Genomic DNA, 23686 nt, shown 5'->3' on the forward strand with positions numbered 1-23686 from the left:
ATATATATATATATATATATAAAAACTCTATGGTTAAGTCATGGAGTTATGGGCTCGGCTCTGTAAGCAAAGCAAAGCAAAATGAAGCAATGCTTCATAAAAGTCGAGCTCGGCCCATAGAAATTTTATGGTTATATTATAGAAATGTAATAAAGAGTTATATGTACAATATAACTCTGTGTTTCGGTCATAGAGTTATGGGCTTGGCTCTGTAAGAAAAGCAAAATGAAGCAATGCTTCATAAGATTCAGACGTTGCTAATACACGCTTCAGATTCTGAGCTGCAAATCAGTTTCTCCTGTAACAGACAAACATGGCGGAGAGCAGTTTTAAATCAGTCGTTGTCAATACATGTAGGTGCGCGTCACTTAATTATTCTCATGCCTTTAACACACACTTCTTTGTTTATTCAATTTCCATGATAAGGATTTAAATTATTTGCAGAGGTCGTGTTCCAAAACAAGGCCGTCTTGTGTCAACAACAATTTCCGTCAGGATATGATGTTGAATCCGTTTGAAAGGATTCAACAGGTCAGAATAAGACTTTTTATTTCCTCTTTGTGCTGCTTCACATGATACAAACGTAATACCAACTGCCATACTTAAGCATTCTGCTCACAACGAAAATAAATCCTATTAATGGTGCATCAAGACACAAAAAAAAGCACATTGAATTACACTGTTAACAACAACATGTCATTACTTATGAGCAGTTGAGGTTACAGAGGTGGGGCAGTGACATAGTTTCACAATAGTTCTGTATGTTCAGTGTCTTTGTGGCGACGTGACTGAACTCGACCCAACCCGAGTATCATTTTGAAATGTTTGTCAAAATCCGACCCAACCCGTCGGGCCCGGATTAGGTATCCGTGCTCTAATTTGCAAGGACACACCATCATTGTGACAACTTTTGTGTCTTCCTCCTCTGTCAAAACACAATACAGGTTCTGGACCGATGCCGTTTATGTGAGAGAAATCAGTTCTTCTTTACTGCTGGACACAGTCCTGAACGAATACAAAAACGCTCTAAACTGATGTAAATCACCATAATCCATATTCTTTATGCTATTTTGAGCTGTTTTGTTATACGGAGTGGCTATTCGCCCAACTGTTGGTTCAATAAAGTAAATATGCGAGCATATATGCCCAACCACAACCGACCAATGAGCGCGCTTGTAAGTTCACTTCCGGTTTCAAAGCGGGAGGGGAAAAAGTGGATATTTTCTCGCTGGCTGCGGGAGAGTTCGTAGCCTGCAGAGGGGCTGTGATTTAAAGTGGTTCTGTTTGGCTCATCACACACCAGGGAACTGTGTCAAACCACACCATCTTACAGACAACAAGCAGCATTTTTTTCAAAAACTGTTGCGTCATCGTTAACAGGCTTCCGTTCAAAATACTTATGAAGTTTGTCTGTTTTTATCCATTGTGGTGTTTTGCAGTAATTAAAGACGACGCCATTAATGTGTCAAACATACACCACAGTAGAGCCTTAAAAAGTGGTGTAAAAATACATAGTTTAGATGCACAAAACATGTCAAATATACACGATCACAGCTGGGCGAATAAGGTAAGACATCATATTTATCTGCCCAGCGGTTGTGCGTGTAATGTTCAATGTATGACTTATCTGCCCACGGTTGGGCGAATAGCCTTTGCCTTTGTTATAACCAAGATCCCACAACGCAGCAGGCAAATCAAGGTGTGTAAATCACTCTATGTTAGCCTAGTTTCTTCGTACACTTTAATTCTTCCAGGGATTTTATCCTCATCACTGTTGCCAACATGCTTGTCCTGGGGGTGGGTTAAGGTTAGACCTGAGCCTTCCGAAGTGCCTTGGGGCAACTATCTTGTGATTGGTGCTGTGTGAATAAAATGAGTTGAATTGAAATTATCTTCATTCCAGTTGTAATTAGAGCTGCCACAAAGGACTATTTTGATAGTTGACTAGTCAGCGATTATTTTTGCGATTAGTCGACTAGTTGGATCATACGTAAATTGCAGCTCATCGCATTTTATCGATATTGATACCATTGTCGATTCCGCTTATCAAGCCGATTCCTTATCGATTCCCTTATCGATACCTCCTGTGAATTAAGTGTACTAAAAGTAGGCTTTACAGGTTTTCTATGTCAACAACATTTGATTGAGTCTTAAACTGAATCTCAATTCTATCCCTTGGCCATTCCCCTTACCCCTTCCTCTCCATTTTGCACGGGCACGAGAGACAAAGGGGTGTCTCAATTCTCTTTTTGGAGCAAGGCGGAGGGGTAGGCGGAAGGCTTCAAACCCCTCCAAACGGAGTGAATCTGGATGCACACTCCGTTCAGAGGGGTAGGACGAGCTTACGGCTGTCTCCAAAGAAACAAACATGGCGCCGAAAGAGCTGCACAAATGTAAGCGGCTTTCATTAGAAACTACTCTGTTTAGAAAGTTAAAACTTGCCACAAAACATTACAAGCAGTTGTCTATGACAGCAACGTGTATGCTGCTGGATGCATGTTGCGTATATTGTCGTTCTGAAGAATATTGTAACTTAGCGTGCTGAGGCGTTATAATACAGATACCAACGCTACGATAAGACAGTTTTATATCTCACAATGGAATAAATCATGATAAAGGATAAGCACGTTAATTTGTACGTTCATAAATCTTTGGAAAATAGCGACCCCTGCTGTTGGATTTCAAGGTCTGTAACGTGTGTATTTTGTAACAAACAGGGAGTCCTGACACACACTCGACTCCTAATAAGCTTTCAGGCAGAAAATTAGAAGTTTCACCAATGGGAATAAGTTGGAAAATATATACACACACATGTATATGTGTAACACATAACCTGATGTCCTAATAGACTGCTAATATTTGTCAAGGAAATTTCTAAAGGAAATAGGGCTGGATGCAAAAAATGGGAGAATTTGAAAAAGAAATATAAGATTAACAGAACTAGATGCAGCACATAACATACATACAGGTGCTGATCACATAATTAGAATATCATGAAAAAGTTGATTTATTTCAGTAATTACATTCAAAAAGTGAAACTTGTATAACGTATACATTCATGCCACACAGACTGATATATTTCAAGTGTTTATTTATTTTAATTAGTAATTAATTAATTAATTAATTACCAATCAGTCAATTAATTATCAATCAATTAACAATATTAATTGTTACTATTATTAGTGATTAATTATTAATTATTAGTATTATTATCATGAATTAATTACTACTTAATTATTAATATCACAAAATTCTCAGACATGATTGCGATGCATCAACGAAATCTGCGACTCCTATTTCTTTGCATTGACGCAGAAAGGTGAATGAATGAATGAAAACTGTTTATTTCGAACATTTGATACAACAACAAATACAAGATGGATCAGTGAAAACAACAACAAAAAAGTTCCTAATGTGTACCCAACATGTCCGAAAAGGGGTAGGGTGAAGCATCAGCTTATTTATCCCTACCCCTTCTTCCCCACAACCAATAATACCCTTTGCCACATATACACATAGATTCCTACACACATAAACTGATATCTCTCTCTCTCTCTCTCTCTCTCTATATATATATATATATATTTATATATATACAGACAAACACATACCTACTTACATACAAAATACTATATTTACAAGCCGAAGCAAAAAACAAAAACACCCTAACCCTCATTACCCTTCCTCCTCCCTATACCTAGAAAAAAACATATTTTTGTACCGCTGTTTGAACTGGTTCATGCTTGGACATTGCTTGAGCCCCACTCCCAATCTGTTCCACATCCTCACCCCACAGACAGAAATACAAAACCCTTTTAATGTTGTTCGTGCCCACTGATGCTTTAAATTAAATTTCCCCCTCAGACTGTAATCCCCTGATCTGTTAAAAAACATATTTTAATATTTGCTGGAAGTAAATTGTTTATTGCTTTATACACGATTTGTACTGTTTGAAAATGAACCAAGTCTGTGAATTTTAAGATTTTGGATTGTAAAAATAGTGGATTTGTATGATCTCTATAGCCAGTATTATGAATAATTCTTATAGCTCTTTTCTGCATTACTGATAGTGATTGTGTTGTACCTTTATAAGTATTACCCCATACCTCTGCACAGTACTGTAAATATGGTAAAACCAGTGAGCAGTAAAGAATGCGGAGTGAGTTGTAGTCCAGAATATGTTTCGCTTTGTTTAGAACTGAAATGCTTCTTGACAGTTTACTTTGTGTATGTTTTATATGAGTCTTCCAGTTAATCTTATCTATTATCACTGTTGGGAAGGTGTAGCACGGACCCACAACAGGGGGCGCAAATGAACGGACAATGAATAAGCCAAAAAGTAACAATTTAATGTTGTGATAATACACAACTAAATACACAAGATTTGCAAAGTCAATTAACACCAGGTGACGTGTGGGCAGGCTCGAAGATAGAAGACCCCCGACGAGAGAGAAGCCGCGTCCCACATGGCTTCCACCACCAACGGTCTGAAGAACACCGGAGCCGCCAAGTCCCGAGTCCCCAGGGTGGCCTCTGTCTTCGGCTGTCGACCCTGGTACTGCTGGCAGAAAGCAGAGACAAGATGAATGAGTGTGAGTCCGCACACTCAGTAATCCACAGTCTGCACACAGTTAGGAGGGAGCACCTCCACCTCCAGTCACACACTCGTGCAGCTCCTGATTAACCACTTATCTGGTTTGGGGTGTGAGGCGAAGCCGTCGCTGTCACACCAAACGCCAGTCCCACAGATAAGGAAAACACCAGGAAAACGGCTGCAACAGAAGTTCAGATTATTACACAACGTATGAGTCAGCAGAGAAATTACCTCTTCAGTAGTCGATTTCTCGGCGAGGAGGTGGAGTTGCAGTCCGGCCTTTATGGTGATGTTGATGATTATGATGAACGAGTGACAGCTGGTGCAGAGGATGAATGACAGCTGTCACTTCTTCTGGGTCTGGCGCCCTCTCGTGCTTGGAGCCCGCACTCCAAGCAGGGCGCCCTCTGGTGGTGGTGGGCCAGCAGTACCTCCTCTTCAGCGGCCCACATAACAATCACCCCCAGAAACTTATTTTCATGTACCCTTTCAATATCTACCCCCTCGACTTGTAACTGAACCTGTATGTCTGTATTACAATAGCCAAATAACATGTATTTTGTTTTACTTAAGTTTAATGATAATTTGTTTCTGTCAAACCATATTTTCAATTTTCCCATTTCTATACTGATCCTCCTCAGTAACTCCTGCAAATCCCCCCCTGAACAAAAAATGCTTGTGTCATCTGCAAATAATACTAATTTTAATATTTTGGAAACATTGACAATATCATTTATATAAATTAGAAACAGTTTTGGACCCAATACTGACCCCTGTGGGATGCCACAAGCAATGTCCAAGCATGATGATGTATATTCCCCCAACTTCACAAACTGTTTTCTGTTACTTAAGTAGCTTTTCACCCAGTGCAACACCAACCCCCTAATCCCATACTGTTCAAGTTTATTGATTAATATGTCATGATTGATTGTATCAAAAGCCTTTTTAAGGTCTATAAATATTCCAACTGAATGTAATTTGTGGTCTATGGCGTTTGTAATCTCCTCAACTGATTCTATTAATGCAAGTGATGTTGAACTATGTGCTCTGAATCCATATTGACTATCAGTAAGTAATTTATGTTTATTTATGAATTTGTCTAATCTGTTATTGAATAACTTTCTAATAATTTGGAAAATTGTGGAAGCAAAGAAACAGGTCTATAATTTGTGAAGTGGTGTCTATCCCCAGTCTTATACAGCGGCACAACCTTAGCTATTTTCATTTGATTGGGAAATTTACCGGTTTGAAATGATAAGTTACAGATGTATGTTAATGGTTCTACAATCCACTCAATGACCTGTTTTACCACCACCATATCAATTTCATTTAAATCGGTAGATGTTTTATATTTACAATTATTCACAATGTCTATCATTTCTTTTCCATCCACTGCTGTGAGGAACATTGAACAGGGATTTCTTTCTATGAGATTATTATCCCAATCTTCAGGTTGGGAATCGGGAATTTTTTCTGCCAAGCTTGGTCCAATATTACAAAAAATTATTAAAACCATTTACTGCCTCATCCTTATTTTCCTTCTTGACATTATTATCAATGAAATATTGAGGGTAACTCTGTTTTTTGTTACCATTTTTGATATATATATATATATATATATATATCCCATATTCCTTTAATATTGTTTATGTTATTATATAATATGTTGCTATAATATTCCTTCCTGCATACCCGTATAATATTAGTTAATCTATTTTTGTATTTCTTATATCTATTTTCTGCCTCTTTAGTCTTTAATTTTATGAATTCTCTATACAGTGTATTTTTCTTATTACATGCATTTCGTAACCCTTTCGTCATCCATGGTCGATCTTGGATTTTTTGTTTTCTGTAGTCTTGTTTAATTGGACAATTTTTATCATATAATGATGTGAATATTTGTAAAAAAGTTTCATATGCACTATCAACATCACTTTCACTGTATACCTTTTCCCAGTTTTGCTCCTGTAAATCCTTCTTTAGTGTGTTCATGTTTTCCTCTGTCCGCACTCGCCTATTTTATTTTCTCCTCTGGCTGATACCGCCGATGGTTTCTATTATAAACGATGAAAACTGGTAGATGATCACTGTCATTGATTAATAATCCACTCACAGTGTTATTCTCAGTATCATTGCTGAATATATTATCAATTAAGGTAGCACTATGGGATGTAATTCTGCTTGGCCTGGTGATTTTTGGATATAAACTCATACTGTACATTATATTGATAAATTCATCTGTTATTTTATGCTTATTTGGATTGAGCAGATCAATATTTAAGTCACCACAAATGAACACAGTTTTTTGATTAGTTTTTGAGAACATTTTTCCCATACAGTCAGTGAATGTTTCAATACTAGATCCTGGTGCTCTATATATACAGCTGACTAATACATTTTTGCTTTTTTCTTCGCATATTTCAATAGTTATACATTCTAATAAGTTATCAATCACAGTTGTCATATTGTCTACTATTTTATAATCCATGTTCTTATCCACATACACAGCCACTCCTCCTCCACTCTTATTCTTTCTGTTTACACAATTAAATTCATATCCATCCAGTTCAAAATCCATTCCTTTATCTTCATTGATCCATGTTTCTGATATAGCAATTATGTTAAATATTTATTATTATTAATTTATTTAAATTGACTTAAATATTCTTTAATGTTGTTAAAGTTTGCATATAGACTTCTGCTGTTGAAATGGATTATTGATAATTTGTTATCCGTTTTAATGATCCGATTAAACTGTTCATCTGTATAATAGCAACAACTGTCATTGATATTTGAGAAGAAATTATTGTCCGGGTCTATATCGTGCTCCAAGTCCAGTACATTGTGGTCTGTGTATTTAAATGTTCTCAGTTCTACTTTTCCATGATCAGCAATCCTTTGAGTTATATCCTTCTCGTCTCCAGATGTAGATGATGTAGTAGATGAATAGGTTCCTCTGGTCTGTGTCATGGTGTTGTGATGTGTTTGTGTCCTCATACCTTATTGGTCGTATTTGTCCAGTTCCTCGATGTTCCTGATTACCATAACCTTCGCTTGTTCTGGTGTTCCATTCAATTTGATAAATGTTTTGCAGTTGGATGTCCATGTCTGTTGAATTTTTCCCTGCTTTTTTAAGAAACGAACTTTCCTGGCGATGTCTGCGTTTCTTTTGGTCAGATGTTCATTGATGAATACGTTTGTTCCTTTAAGTTTCCGTCCCTGTTTTAACAATGCCATTTTATGTTTTCTGTTGACAAACCTCATTATAACTGCTCACTTGTCTCCATCCTCTCTCCTGGGCAGGGGGTGGCACGCTTCAATGTTATTACAGTCCATTTGAATACCTTTAGATTGCAGGAAGTCAGCCACCTGTTGTTCCACTGAGCTGGCCTCCTGCTCACTGGCCTCCCCTCCGCTCTCTTCTGACACCGCCCGTGCGTAGGATCGAGGTTTAATATGAATTCCTGTAATAATAACGTCATTCATCCTTGTGTACTGTTCCAACTTCGCAACACAGTTCTCCAGGTGCACCAGACGCTGGTCTTTCTCGGCATTCTGGATCCGGAGAGCCTTCACTTCTTCCACCAGCTCCATAATGGATTTCTGCTGCATTTTAACAACAGAGATTTCCTCAGACAAAAAGTCCAGGGACTTCTTGATATCGTCTCCCTCCTCCGCCGTCAGTGCCTTCTTCGGACCCATGGTCAGATAACTCTGCGCTGGCGCCTCGGGCCTCTGTAAAGCCGTGCCGGTGGAACTGCGCTGGCGCCTCGGGTTTCAGGTGGAGCCGCGCCGGTGGATGTGCGCTGGCGCCTCGGGCTTCAGGTGGAGCTGCACCGGTGGAACTGCGCTGATGCCTCAGGCTTCAGGTGGAGCCGCGCCGGTGGAACTGCGCTGGCGCCTCGGGCTTCAGGTGGAGCCGCGCCGGTGGAACTGCGCTGGCGCCTCGGGCTTCAGGTGGAGCCGCGCCGGTGGATGTGCGCTGGCGCCTTGGGCCTCGCTGGAGCCACGCCGGTGGAACTGCGCTGATGCCTCAGGCTTCAGGCTTCAGGTGGAGCCGCGCCGGTGGAACTGCGCTGGCGCCTCGGGCTTCAGATAGAGCCACGCCGGTGGAAAACAATCCTGCTGTGGATCAGCGAACTTCTGGTCACTGGATCCTTGATTTCTGGACATAAATAAACTCTACATGGTGGATCCTTGATCTCTGGATATATACAGAAAAAAAATCTGTAGTTTTTGCCAAAATCATTTCCTTTCAGACATTAACGGCATGGATGTCTCTCCGTACATCTGAGCTGAACTCAGGTGGCTGCTAGAGTCTGCTGATCTGCAGCCATACAGTCTTGGGCTGCTGCACATCAGCCAGGATGTCTCATTTTGGGGAAAAAAAACAAAAATTTTGATCAATTGCAGTTTATTGTTTGTATTACAACGTTTGGAAGGAGGTGTCATTTGATTTAAACTGCGATTCGCTTTGAAGTTATTAATTCTGAGAGGACTCTATCTTTCCAACTTGACTCGGCGGCGCAGCATTTGGAGCAACGGAACGGTGGACGATTCTCGTTTCTTTCTCATAACAAGACAGGAGTCCCAGTTATTCACTTTAATCTGCACAAAAGTGACTCACAATTGACATATTTTAATGGCTTTGAGAGGGGATAAGAAGCGGAGTTGCTGCTTCTGAAGAGGAGCGAAGCAAAGATCCAACAAAGCAGCAGATTGAAGCACTGCTTCATTGTTTCAAGGTTCAAAGCAAATGACTCGTCACCTATTAAATTAGTCGACGTAGTCGTGACTAGTCGACTAGTCATGGCAGCCCCAGTTGTAATGGTAATACTTGGAAAGCCAACTATTTTCTCAGGTGGTACTTATTGTAAAACAGATTGAGAATCACTGCGCTACAATGAACAGTACACCTGTTTTTCTACCGTCAGCCTGTGAAGGCAGCAGAAGTGCTGTTTTGTGTGACCCTGTCTCCAATAATTTATTTTGTCATTCATTTTGCGTTCATTTTGAGTAGTCATGAAACACAAATGAGAATATCGTCAGGGCTTCTGTGCAGTCTGTGTTGATTTTTCTTTTGCAGAGGGTTTGTTTTGGATGTCTGTGCTGCTTTGTGTGACGTTCTGAGAATTTGTGGGATCCTCATTCAGTTCCTGCACAGCAAAGCCAGCCGATACACAGCTACTCTCAGTGGTGTGCAGAGAGGGTGTAGACTCTTGACTTCTCCCAGTGAGTTCTGGTGTTTGTTGGGGTTGTGTTCTGGCTCCTACACGGTTCAGTGTTTGTGTGTACTGGGTGTTGGACGAGAGTGAGAAGTCCAGCAGCTTTGGTGTCTTTGTTAGCGAGGAAAGGTTTGCTGACTTTAACTTTGTGGATGATGCTGTGATCCTTGCAGAATCAGTGGACACCCTGATTGCAGCACTTGACAAGCTGATTGAAGAATCAGAGTGTCTTATCTTGTGATTGTGCTGGACCAGGAATAAGGTCCAGGCTTTCAGTGACTTCTTAGACGTTGCAATCAAAAACATTTAGTTGTATGAGGTGAAAATGTTGAATTTATAAAGAGATTCACATACCCAGCCTGTGACATTAATGTCTCTGTGTCCTCAGCCTTTTAGACAGAGACATTTTACAGTACTTTGAGTAATTCCATTTCTAAGGTTGTTTATTTGAGTATAATGCACGTGTGTTGTGCATCAAAATCTTAAGAACATTGTCAGCTTTCGAAGTGTGAGACATATATTTGTCTTGAACACTGTGTAAAAGATATAATTTGGCCCTAAATCAGAACATACGAAATGTGCTTTTTGAAATTCTTCAAATTGTTATTGAATCTACACTTTTATTCATGTGGAAACACTTTTGTGTTAGTAATGTATATTAAACTTAAAATTTAATAAATAAAAAATGTGCAGTGCAGCAGTGCCACCTGCTGGGAACTACATGGCAAAGATCTGGAATATTACAAAATCTTATTTTTTGTAAAATAATCTTTCTTACCCATCTGCTGCTCTTGTCATATAATTACTTTTTGGATTAATAAAATCAATTTGTAATGACTACTGAGGTAAAATTGTCCATTGCTACACTGGCATAGCTACACTGAGGCAGAGAATTTTTCCCAGTGAAAACTGGCGTTCGTCAGGTGTGTGTTCTGGCTCCGACACTGTTCAGTGCTTGCATGGACTGGGTGTTTCGTAGGGTTGTGGAAACCAGTGACTTGGGTGCTTCTGTTGCTGAGGAAAGGTTTACTGACCTTGGCTTAGTGATCAAGCACACAGGTACCTGAATGTTGAGGACCCCAGCAGCTGGAGAAGGCCAAGGGGAAGTCCATGTTTCACCTGGCTGCAGCAGATAGATGGTTATTTTAGAGATGTGGGAATGGACCAGTTGTGCCTGGGTAGCTGCCATCCAAGACCTGGGATGGTTCCTTGGTGTTGTGGATGTGGCAAAGTGCAGCACCAGTGCGTGCTCTCTGACTTGATTCGCCACTGACATACAGTGGGGTAAAAACGTAATTAGTCAGCCCCTGATTGTGCAAGTTCTCCTACTTAGAAAGATGAGAGAGGTCTGTAATTTTCAACATAGGTACACTTCAACTATGAGAGACAAAATGAGAACAAAAAAATTCCAGGAAATCACATCGTAGGATTTTTAAAGTATTTATTTGTAAAGTATGGTGGAAAATAAGTATTTGGTCACCCACAAACAAGCAAGATTTCTGGCTCTCACAGACCTGTAACTTCTTCTTTAAGAAGCTCTTCTGTCCTCCACCTGTTACCTGTATTAATGGCAACTGTTGAAACTCGTTATCTGTATAAAAGACACCTGTCCACAGCGTCAAACAGTCAGACTCCAAACTCAACCATGGTCAAGATCAAAGAGCTGTCGAAGGACACCAGGAAGAAAACTGGAGATGTGCACCAGGATGGGAATAGTGAGTTTACAATAGTCAAGCAGGTTGGTGTGAATACATCAACTCTGGGAGCAGTTATAAGAGAATAGAAGGCATACAAGACCATTGATAATCTCCCTCGATCTGGGGCTCCACGCACCAGGGGTCAAAATGATCATGAGAACGGTGAACAAAAATCCCAGAACTACATGGAGGGACCTGATGAAGGACCTGCAGAGAGTTGGGACCAAAGTAACAAAGGCTACACACTACGCAAAGAGGGACTCAAATCCTGCAGTGCCAGGCATGTCCCCCTGCTTAAGCCAGTACATGTCCAGGCCCGTCTGAAGTTTGCCAGAGAGCATATGGATGATCCAGAAGAGGACTGTGAGAATATCATGTGGTCAGATGAAACCCAAATAGAACATTTTGGTAAAAACTGAACTCGTTGTGTTTGGAGGAAGAAGAATACTGCGTTGCATTCCAAGAACACCATATCTACTGTGAAGCATGGGGGTGGAAACATCATGCTTTGGAGCTGTTTTTCTGCAAAGGGGACAAGATGACTGATCTGTGTTAAAGGAAGAATGAACATGGCCATGTATTGTGAGATCTTAAGCCAAAACCTCCTTCCATCAGTGAGAGCATTGAAGATGCAACGTGGCTGGGTCTTACAGCATGACAATGATCCCAAACACACCGCTCAGGCAACAAAGGAGTGGCTCCGTAAAAAGCATTTCAAGGTCCTGGAGTGGAAAAGCCAGTCTACAGACATCAACCCCATAGAAAATTTGTTGAGGGAGTTGAAAGTCTGTGTTGCTCAGCGACAGCCCCAAAACATCACTGCTCTAGAGGAGATCTGCATGGAGGAATGGGCCAAAATATCAGCTACAGTGTGTGCAAACCTGGTGAAGACTTACAGGAAACATTTGACCTCTGTCATTGCTAACAAAGATTACGTTACAAATTATTGAGTTGAACTTTTGTTATTAACCAAATACTTATTTTCCACCATAATTTACAAATAAATTCTTTAAAAATCCTACAATGCGATTTTCTGTTTTTTTTTTTTCTCATTTTGTCTCTCATAATTGAAGTGTACCTATGAAGAAAACTACAGACCTCTCTCATCTTTCTAAGTAGCAGAACTTGCACAATCAGGGGCTGACTAAATACTTTTTACCCCACTGTAAATGAATAATTAATTAATTAATTGTTCCTGCACCATTCCTGAAGAAAATGATCCCTCCACTTGTTTTTCCATGGTGATTGTCTTTGCCTGTAAGCTTAAATAAAATGAAAAAAATGTTTTCAGGTTAATGGAACTGTTCTTTTAGAATTTATTATTAGCAATCGACCGATGTGCGTTTTCAGTGGCTGATACATGCATTTAGAGAGCAGGGCAGCTGATTTTATATATATATATATATATATATATATATATATATATATATATATATATATATATATATATATATATATATAATTATACAGTTGTGCTTAAAAGTTTACATACCCTGGCAGAATTTTTGTTTTTTGGCCATTTTTCAGAGAATATGAATGACAACACAAACTATTTTTTCACTCATGATTAGTGGTTTGGTGAAGCCATTTATTGTCATACAACTGTGTTTCTTCTTTTTAAATCAAAATGACGAGAGAACTACCCAAATGAACCTGATCAAAAGTTTACATACCCCTTTTTCTTAATAGCATGTATTGCCCTCTTTAACATCAATGACAGCTTGGAGTCTTTTGTGGTAGTTGTGGACGAGGCTCTCTGAGGGTAAAACTGCCACTGAATATGTTTTAGACTTCATTTACATCCGTTAAAGATGGTACTCTATGGTAAATCTGCATGGAGTAGACAGTTCTCAAAAACTGAGTGACTGTGCAAAAAGGAGAAGAGTGAGGAAAGCCACCAAAACACCCAGACAACCCAGAAGAAGTTATGGGCTTATGTGGCTGTGATTGGAGAAATTATGCACAGTGCAAGCTTTGGATTTTGTATAACCAGTTATCCATCTTCATGATGAAGTGGTATAGAGGAGGATTTTCTTAAAAAGAAGACCTGAACGTTTAGCTACAAATTGCCAGAAGGTACATCTGAGATGCAAGCCTGGATTTGATCTGTTTTGGTGAAAGACAATCCTTTTCTGAAGCTAAGAGTAGTGATGCAAAATGCAAAGCTTGCACTGTGCACAGTTTCTCCAATCACAGCCACATCAGCCCATAACTTCTCCTGGGTTGTCTGGGTGTCTTGGTGGCTTTCCTCACTCTTCTCCTTCTTGCACTGTCACTCAGTTTTTGAGAACTGTCTACTCCGCACAGATTTACCATGAAGTGCCATATTGTTTGTATTTCTTTGTAATTAATGCAAATAAAGTCAGAAACATATTCAGTGGCAGTTTTACCCTCAGAGAGCCTCGTACACAAACACCATAAAAGACTTCAAGCTGTCATTGATGTTAAAGGGGACAATACATGTTATTAAGAACAGGGGTATGTAAACTTTGGACCAGGGTCATTTGGGTAGTTTGTGTTGTCATTATGATTTAAAAAGAGTAAACACAGTTGTTTGACAATAAATGGCTTCACCAAACCACGAACCATGAGTGAAAAAATAGTTTTTGTGTTATTCATATTTTCTTAAAAATTGCCAAAAAAAAGCTATTTTATATATATATATATATATATATATATATATATATATATATATATATATATATATATATATATATATATATATATATATATATATATATATATATATATATATATATAATGCGCGTGTGTGTTTTTTATCTTACCGACAGTAAATTGTTTAGATCGAATGGATGAAGCAGAAGAGTTTACGTTTTATAGTTTTTTCTCGCAGTAGAAATATCCAGCATTGACTTCTGCTCATCAAAGTCCCTTAAACGTGTCCTAGATGTGACAATCAGAACAATAAGATAATATTTTGTGGAGAACATTGGTGTCCGCAGCTGTAATCCTGTAGGCATGATGCCTACATTTTATGCAATATTGCTCTTTCTGTTGTGTTTGTGTTCTGTCAGTTATGTCTGCACTTATGTGTCTTTATGCCTTTTATGTGTGTGCGTGTGCTGTGTGTTGTCCTGCTTTGTGTTTTAGTCTGGTGTGTGTGGATGCGCCCTGAGTTCATGTCTGTGTCTGGTATGTGTAAGTTTCTGTATGCATGTCTGTCTGTTGTCTGTCATCTGTGTGTGTTCTGTCATATCTTTGGTGTATGGCACTTCAGACGAGGTTAGTGTTGGGCCGGCTAGCGTGGCAATTAGAATCAGCCTAGAAACACCAGCTGTGGATGACGGCTTTTGGACTGTGGTTAGGCGGAGGAAGTCACATAGGGCTTGGTACCCGGTTGCAGTACCCCAATCACACTCACCACTGTGAACTGTGAACCGGTTTTCTCCCTTGGATATGCTTATTGTGAGTTCTTTGAGCCCACGGGTGACTTCCACTACTGTCTCCAGGCCAAAATGTTGGACTTTAGTGATAGGGGATTCTATCACCTGCAAAGTCAGGTTACAGACAAATGTATTCCTGGGGCCAGAGCTCCCAACATTGCCTCCCAACCTTAGGGTGCTGACGCTACAGAAGGGTAGACAGACAAAGGAACATGACATGAGATATAGTCACATAGTTATTCATGTCAGCGCCAATGATGTCAGGATGAAGCACTCCGGTGTCACAAAAATGGACATAAAGAGGACTTGTGACCTTGCCAGAAAGATGTGTCGGCGTCATTAATAGTCTCTGGTCCCCTCCCCTCCTGGGATAATGATGAGGCGTATAGCAGGCTGACATCATTAAATAGGTGGCTGGTGCAATTTTGTAGACAGCAAGTCTTTAGTTTTATTGATAACTGGCTTTCGTTGTGGGGCTGCCATGGCTTGCTGATGCCGGATGGCCTCCACCCTACTGGGGAAGGCGCCGCCATCTTGTCTGTGAACTTAGATAGAGCTCTACAGGGAAGGTAACATTAGGAATTTACAGCAGGCCACAGAACAGGTGATTAGAGACCCTGCGAGGCTTATGACAAATGTGGGTGTGGAATCCATTAGCTTAAAAGGGAAATTAGTGCAGAAAATCCACTATGGTGATAATGTAGTTTATGTAGCAGGGAGGGAAATTTGTCAAGGTGAGACTGTGGCCTACTTCCGCAGACGTGTCCATAAACATCATAGAAGGATGTAATTTGCAAACTTAATACTCATTACTACATTGGATGATGTTGAAATTGAGGATGGCCCAGTGGTTGTTCCAGCAATATCAATATTTCACGTCTGCTACCTACAACCCACGTGGAATGTCTCAAACGTAAACCTACTTCTTATATATGCTACTCTGGAACCACCCCTAAATCCAAACAGTCCACCTGTCAACCCCACTGAGGTCCTTAGTCTGGGTCTCATTAATATAAGATCACTGTCCTCAAAATCATTGCTGATTAATGATCTAATTATGGATCATCACTTAGATATGATTGGGTTATGTGAATCCTTGCTTAAACCTACAGCTGTCCTCCCCTTAAATGAGGCCTGCCCACCGGCATACACATTTCATCACATCCCTCGTGATGCAGAGCAAGGCGGGGCTGTTGCTCTTATTTATAAATCTAGGTTTAGTTTCTTAGCTGTTGGGGGTCAGAAATATAAATTGTTTGAACATCTGATTCTCTGCTCTGCCCACAGTACTATGTATTGCCAAGGTCAGAAGAAGAAAAATCAGCTGTATTACTTTGTCACTGTGTGATTTTCACATTGCTATAAGTTCCATGTTTATTTTAGGCTCATGCTCCCTGATCCTGTTTGTGATTCTTGCTGTTTGATTATTGATTGATTTGTGTTCCCATTGTCTCACTTCATGTGTTTGTTTACTCAGTTATGGATTATGGTTTAGTTCTTGTTTTTGTCTGATTGCCTTTGGGTTTATTTTGAGTCCTTCTTGTCAGTTTGCCCTTTGTTGCACTCGCACATTAGTTCTACAGTTGTTTTTCATTTTGTGCACTTCGTGTTTTGGTTTTATGTCTCTTGATCAGGTTTTATTTCTTTTACCTTGTGATGTCTGTTTTCACATTGTGTTCCTTTGGTTATCACGTGTCTCGTTTCCTGTCTCTCCTGTAGGGAAAGTGATGGCCTAGTGGTTAAGGCGTTGGGCTTGAGACCAGAAGATCCTCAGTTCAAATCCCAGCCTGACTGGAAAATCACTAAGGGCTCTTGGGCAAGGTCTTTATTCCTCTATTGCTCCCGGTGTGTAGTGAGCACCTTGTATGGCAGCACCCTGACATTGGGGTGAATGTGAGGCATTATTGTAAAGTGCTTTGAGCATCTGATGCAGATGGAAAAGTGCTATATAAATGCAGTCCATTTACCATTCCTGTCCACCCTGGTTATTGCACCTGTTGCTCATTAGTTCTTTTGCTTTATATCACACCTGTTTGTCTGTTTGTTTGCCGGTCATTTGAAGTTGTTTCGTATTTGTTATTGCTCTCTCCCATGGTTGCTATCTTCGTAAGTAAGCCGTGTTTCATTATTCCTTACTGTGTCCCAGCCTTCTGTATCTTTTTTCACTCCTTCACACCTCGTGTTTATTGTCTAATCTGTGTTAGTGTGGAGCTCTTTTTTTGTTCTGCACCTGGTTTGTTTGGCTTTATATGTACACTTGGATTATTGAAGCACTATGGGTTTTTGCAAGCACATCTCTCTGTGTCCTTGCTGCTCCCATATTGGGGTCCTCTTGGCTACAAATCACACAACAATTACCTTATTTCATCAAGAGTTTAACATAATCTATTTTAATTTTCAAATCTATTCCTGTGACACACTGGCATCCTGTCCGGGGTGTACCCCACCTCACCCTATATGATTACTGGGATAGGCTCCAGCCTAGAGCCCTGCACGGGACTATATTCCTTGTCCCACTTCCGCTGAAATTCTGACCATTCCTGCCCACACTCGCAACGTGTGCGTTACAGTCCCACCCATACCTGCAAAACACTGAGCACACAATCAAAGAGATGCATTGATTTTGTGTATTCTCCCAACCAGTGGGAGAAAACACATCATTTAGGCTAATTCATGGGATTGTTTGTTTGGATGAATCCCTGGCCTATATGTCTTTTCAGACACACTGATCAGGAATAACGTTGGTTGTTTTCAGTTTAAAGACATTTTCATGTGACCGTTCAGTTATTGCATGCCTGTATCATCTTAAATAGTTTAACAGGAGCAGTGGACATTACAGAAACGAACAGAGACACACAAACACAGCGCAGCGAGTCTGTATCTGTCTGTGTCACAGCGCAGCGAGTTATGCAGTAACTCGCTGCGCTGTGACACAGACGGACATGTCATACCTCATACTGCATCTTCTCCTTGAACACATAATTTACCATTTGAAAAACAGCTGAAAGATGAGTTTCTGATCAGCAAGCTTTCATATTTATTGAAAATATTGTGCATGAAGCCTTTTGTGCTGTTGTATTGTGGTTGTGTCTACTATTAGTGACAGATTTTGTCTGAATTGTTCCATAAATCCACAGTGTTGCAAATGTTTTAGATACACAGGTTTTTTTTTTCCTTCCCAGACATGCATCAGACTTTCGCTTTTTCTCTGTTTCTCTTGCAATCCATGTGGAACAAAGGTCACATTGTTGTCAGGCTGTAAAACTGTAAGCGAGCAGCCACATAACGACAGTGTGCTCTGCCAAAGCACACGTATGCTGTACAGAATTGTTGGGTTTTGGACTGTTGCACACCTCAGCACTTTTTTTAAATAAAGCATAATTGCACAGACTGGCTCAGCGTGATGTTAGTGTATGTGTGCTGTCAGCTGCAGTCATGTTGGAGGAACAGAACTTGGTAACAATAGTGTCATGCAACATTGCGTGCCCCGACACCAGAATCCGAGCGATATGGATTTTTTGGAGCTAATACAGATAATAGGGAGTAAAAAAAATTACAGTACCAACATATCTGCTGATATATACATACAAATAAAAATGGCAATGATGTGAAGCAGTTCATTTCATTGACAAGGATATATAATTGAGACTTGATATTGTATTTTACACTTTAAACACGAGCTTTCATTATAAATCTCTATGAATATTACTAACAAGAAACAGACTTGCATGACACTGCCGTCACGCTGGCTTCACTCAGACTGGCAGTCCCATGCTGAACATTTGCATAACTAGACGTATCTATAGTAACTACTTGTCTCTTGTTGCTGTAAAATGCTCACTCTGATTGAACATGAATGAATGACAGCAGGTCACTTTGCCTCTGTTTCTTATAACTAATGTGACCAAGGGATGATGGGGTCCTAGCAGTGCTTGACAGCATTGTAAACAATGCCGTCAGAGAGCCCTCTGTGGGACATATTACACAACAGCACCATTTCCAACAACAAAAGTATTTTTTTTTCTGCGTTATGACTTATCGTACAAAAAGAACACAATAATGCAGGCAACCACAAAACAAGAGATGAGGTGAAATCACAGGTGATACTTGTTCAACACAAGGTACCAAAAATAGTCCAACAACCCACGTGACAAGAACTGGGAAAAAGGAATACAATTCCAAACACAAGACAGAAGGCCCTTAAGCAAAAACCACTAAGGGGGTGATGACAGAAAGGAACAAAACACAAAACTGCTATCAAACTGGAGATGACAAATGCACAAAGTACAAATCATGGAACACTCAGGAGAAACCAATGCGAAGGATACAACAAACACGCATGGAAACAGTGAGGCTTAAATGCACACTGGGGTGATCACACAAATTGAAGACAGGTGAGGATAATTACAGATCATCAACAGCTGGGGAAGACACACAGGAAGACATTAACCAAAACATACTAGCAAACCGTGACCACTAAAATAAAACAGGAAGCACAAACTACAATCAGTATAGAAAGAAAGCCAAGATCACATAAACTAAGACTAAGACATAAAACTCAGGGAACTAAACTGCAGACAATAAACAAACACAGGCGAGGATAAAGACAGTTATGCACGTTCATACTGGACGCCACGCGATGCCACAAATTCGCATCCTTCACCTGGCGATGGACATGCCACCTTTGCCCGGTGTGTTGCTCTGTTTGGGCAGAAACTTTCGCTGCGAAAAGTTGCCCCAATGTATCATCAAATAGGAGGAGCTTCCATTCCACTCGCCGTCAAGTCAACACGGTGGACCTTGATAACACAGAGCAAGTTGCTGTGCTCTATTTGTTGTGGAAAGCTGACAAACATCACCAGCGGCGCCATCCCTGGGTTCACAACATCCTCATGAGACATTCCCAATTCAGGGAGTTTCATTATTTGCTGCAGGAGCTGCGTCTGGATGACGGGCGCTTTCAGTGGTACTTCCGCCTCTCCAGGACCCAGTTTGAGGACCTCCTGTCCCGTTCACACGTGCACATGTGAACAATGAAAAAAACAAAACTGGCTGTTGCTGCAGTTCCTCGCTCTCCCCTCCAACTCTGTCATAATTGTGTTATAAACCAGTCACCATTTGTTTTATTATACATCTGTGTAGTTAATAAAATTATCTTCACGGACGATTCGTTCGCACGCGCACATGTGAACAAAGAAAAAAAAACTTGCTGCTGCTGCAGTTCCTCACTCTCCCCTCAAACTCTCATAATTGTGTTAAATAAAGGACAAAAGGGACATGGGTCCTACTCACAGGCTGGCTGCCAGAGACAGGACATGTCCACATCAAGTATCAACTCCAGATATCTCACACATCACTCACAGTCCCTGATTGGTCATTGTGGTGCTACAAGATGAAAAAGTTCAGATTTTTCAACTTGTGGAAGAGGGCAACACGACGCAATGCAATGCGATATTGCGCCACAGACACGCCAATCTCTCAAAATCGCTTTATTCACTTTTGATTTATTTGCGTTCATCGCGTCGCATTGCGTGGCTTGGACTTTTGTGGTGCCACAACGCGTCCTTCCATAGGGATTACATGGCAACCTCTCGCTGCCGTCGCTCGAGTGGCGTCCGGTGTGAATGCGACATTACACAGACAAACAAACCCACAGAGACTTGGACAATGACAACACAAGGAACAGTCTCGAGGGGGAGTCAGAGGGCAAGGACAGACACAGAAATAAAGACCCATATATAGCTCAACACCAGGGACAGTCACAAGGGGGAGGCAGAGGATAACGATCAACAGGGACTAAGACAAAGGAAGTTACAGATACAGTTACAGATAACCAATAAATTCCAGTATTGTCTCTGATACATTTGCAACTGCTAACAAACTGAATTTGAGTTTTAACACCACGGTCGCTTTTGGAATCATAAAAAGCGACATAAGACCCAAATAATGAGTCAGCATTTCTGTGTTTGAATATGCTGCCCCCTTTTGGAAGCTACACGGCTACAGCACCCTGCACCCTACAGCACCCAATCACGATGCTCTGGTCAGGTGGAGGTCTTGAAAAATAAAGGCATCCTGACTTATGGTTTTGTGTGAATACTGATAAAATAACTCCATTAATGTCAATTCTGTCATTTGTACAAAGTTAAAATATAACATATATCTTTTAATGTTGAATAATGCACATTCTGAGGTTTTGTAACAAAAACAGGTCGCAAAGGATTCTGGGTAAATGTGCCTCTGCTAAACACTGATTGGTTCAGTCATTCATTATGTAAACCAACACGTTAATGTGACGTGTGTCGTGTGTTGGTGCTAACAGATAAATGTGCTTTTGTAAAATATTCCATTTTTTCATTTGTAAAAACAGGCATTTTTATGGAGCCCTGGAAGTGTCATTGCAAAATGTTTTGCATGTGGAGAGAATGTGTGCTCTTATTAGTGCTGTGCGCACGTTTTATGATGTATTGTCTTGTCAATATTGTCTTGACACATAAATGTTGGCTTTACACTGTGCGAGTTTTGGCACTTTTTCAGATGATTTTTCATTTGTGTGAGAAATTTTTGGACCGAGTTTCAGGTTAATCGCACAACCTGCACCGTGTAGTGTACATGGAGTAACAAGCTGCGTTCAACATCTCACGAATGAATGGTTGAATGAAAATCAAACCTGTTTGATATTATTCTGGTCTGGCTGCTGAAGAGCTACAAGTATCCAACCTCTCGCACTGTGCCTGTGCAAACACCGCAGAGCTGTCTTGTAATGTTTTTTGCTGTTGTTTTTGTTGTTGTTTTGTTTTTAAACTTAATTTGTAAAAAAAAAAAAAAGAAAGAAAAAAAAGCCATTTGCAAAGCCAAAAAGTTGATTTGACAACCATCTGATATAACCGGGGTCAAAATAAATAGAACAAGCCCAGACGCTTAGTACTTAGTTTAGGCACTAGAGTTTAATGCTGCTATCCGTGGAGCCTGAACAGTGTCTGAAATGCATTTGTCCTGTCGTGAACATACTGAGATTACCCATAATGCACTGCTGGGCACAGCATGTGCTCACAAAACCTTAAAAATTGTTGTGAAAGTGTAGGAACACGGACCCACAACAGGGGGCGTAAAAGAACGGGCAATGGATAAGCCAAACAGTAACAATTTAATGTTGTAAATTGTGCACAACGGAATACAGACAACAATCAGTTTGGGACTATAGTCAATTACATGTTGGGTGACGTGTGGGCAGGCTTGAGGATAGGAGACGCCCGTCCAGAACCGAGCCGGATCCCACACGGCCCTCACCGCCAACGGATCTGAAGAACACCGGAGCCGCCAAGTCCTGGGTCCCCAGGTGGTCACCGTCTCCAGCTGTCAGACCTGGTACTGCTGGCAGAGAACAGAAACAGCACAGGTGAGTGTGAGTACGCACACTCGGTAATCCCACAGTCTGTGTTCTGTAAGGAGGGAGCACCTCCACCTCCAGTCACACACTCGTGTAGCTCCTGTCTAACCACTTATCTGGTTGGGGTGTGAAGCGAAGCCGTCGCTGATCACACCAAACGCCAATCCCACAGATAAGGCAACACCCACAGGAAAACGGCTGCAAAGAAGTTCAGACTATTAGTTTAAATTCAGCAGAGAAATTACCTCCAAGGTTGCTGATTTCTCAGCGGGGAGGTGGAGTTGCAGTCCGGCCTTTATGGTGGTGGTGATGTGGATGAGTGACAGCTGGTGCTGATGACGAGTAACAGCTGTCACTCCCGGTTGCTATGACGCCCTCTCGTGCTTGAAGCCCGCACTTCAAGCAGGGCACCATCTGGTGGTGGTGGGCCAGCAGTACCTCCTCTTCAGCGGCCCACACAACAGAAACCCCCCTCAACGGGCGCCTCCTGGCGCCCGACCAGGCTTGTCCGGGTGCCGCCGGTAGAAGTCGGCCAGGAGGGCCGGGTCCAGGATGAAGCTCCTCTTCACCCAGGAGCATTCTTCGGGTCCATACCCCTCCCAGTCCACCAAATACTGGAACTCCCGGCCCTTCCGACGGACGTCCAGGAGCCGGCGCACGGTCCGAGCCGGCTCCCCGTCGATGATCCGGGCAGGAGGCGGCGCCGGTCGGGGGGTACAGAGGGGTGAAACGTGGTGAGGCTTGATACGTGACACATGGAAAACCGGATGTATCCGCAGTGAAGCTGAAGCTGCCAGCTTCACTGCGGCTGGACTGAGGATTTTGAGTATGGTGAAAGGTCCAATGTATCTGTCCTTTAACTTCTGGGATTCCACTTGCAGGGGAATGTCTTTCGTAGAAAGCCAAACCTCCTGCCCAGGCTGATACGTAGGGGCCGGGGCACGCCGGCGGTCTGCATGGTTCTTGGCCCTCATCCGGGCTTTGAGCAGGGCAGAGCGGGTGGTACGCCACACCCGACGGCACCTCCTTAGATGGGCCTGGACCGAGGGCACCCCGACCTCTCCCTCCACTAGCGGGAACAATGGGGGCTGGTACCCCAAACACACCTCAAACGGGGAGAGGCCGGTAGCAGACGATACTTGGCTATTATGAGCGTACTCGATCCAGGCCAGATGGTCACTCCAGGCCGCCGGGTGCACGGAGGTCACGCAGCGGAGGGCCTGCTCCAGTTCCTGATTCGTCCGCTCTGCCTGCCCGTTCGTCTGGGGATGGTACCCGGACGAGAGACTTACGGTGGCCCCCAGTTCCCTGCAGAAGCTCCTCCAGACCTGGGAGGAGAACTGAGGACCACGATCCGAGACAATGTCCGATGAAAT

General features: G+C 41.6%; 1 long non-coding RNA gene across 1 annotated transcript; it reads right to left on the reverse strand.

Moving 5' to 3' along the window:
• Positions 1–343: 343 nt before the first annotated feature.
• LOC117508021 lies at positions 344–23423 on the reverse strand. The gene is made up of 3 exons (XR_004559948.1): positions 23413–23423; positions 5887–5894; positions 344–633 (listed from the first exon to the last, which is right to left on the reverse strand). It is a non-coding gene; the product is annotated as an uncharacterized LOC117508021 (long non-coding RNA).
• Positions 23424–23686: the final 263 nt, after the last annotated feature.

The sequence above is a fragment of the Thalassophryne amazonica genome, chromosome 3, assembly GCF_902500255.1.
Source record: "Thalassophryne amazonica chromosome 3, fThaAma1.1, whole genome shotgun sequence".
Lineage (NCBI taxonomy): Eukaryota > Metazoa > Chordata > Actinopteri > Batrachoidiformes > Batrachoididae > Thalassophryne > Thalassophryne amazonica.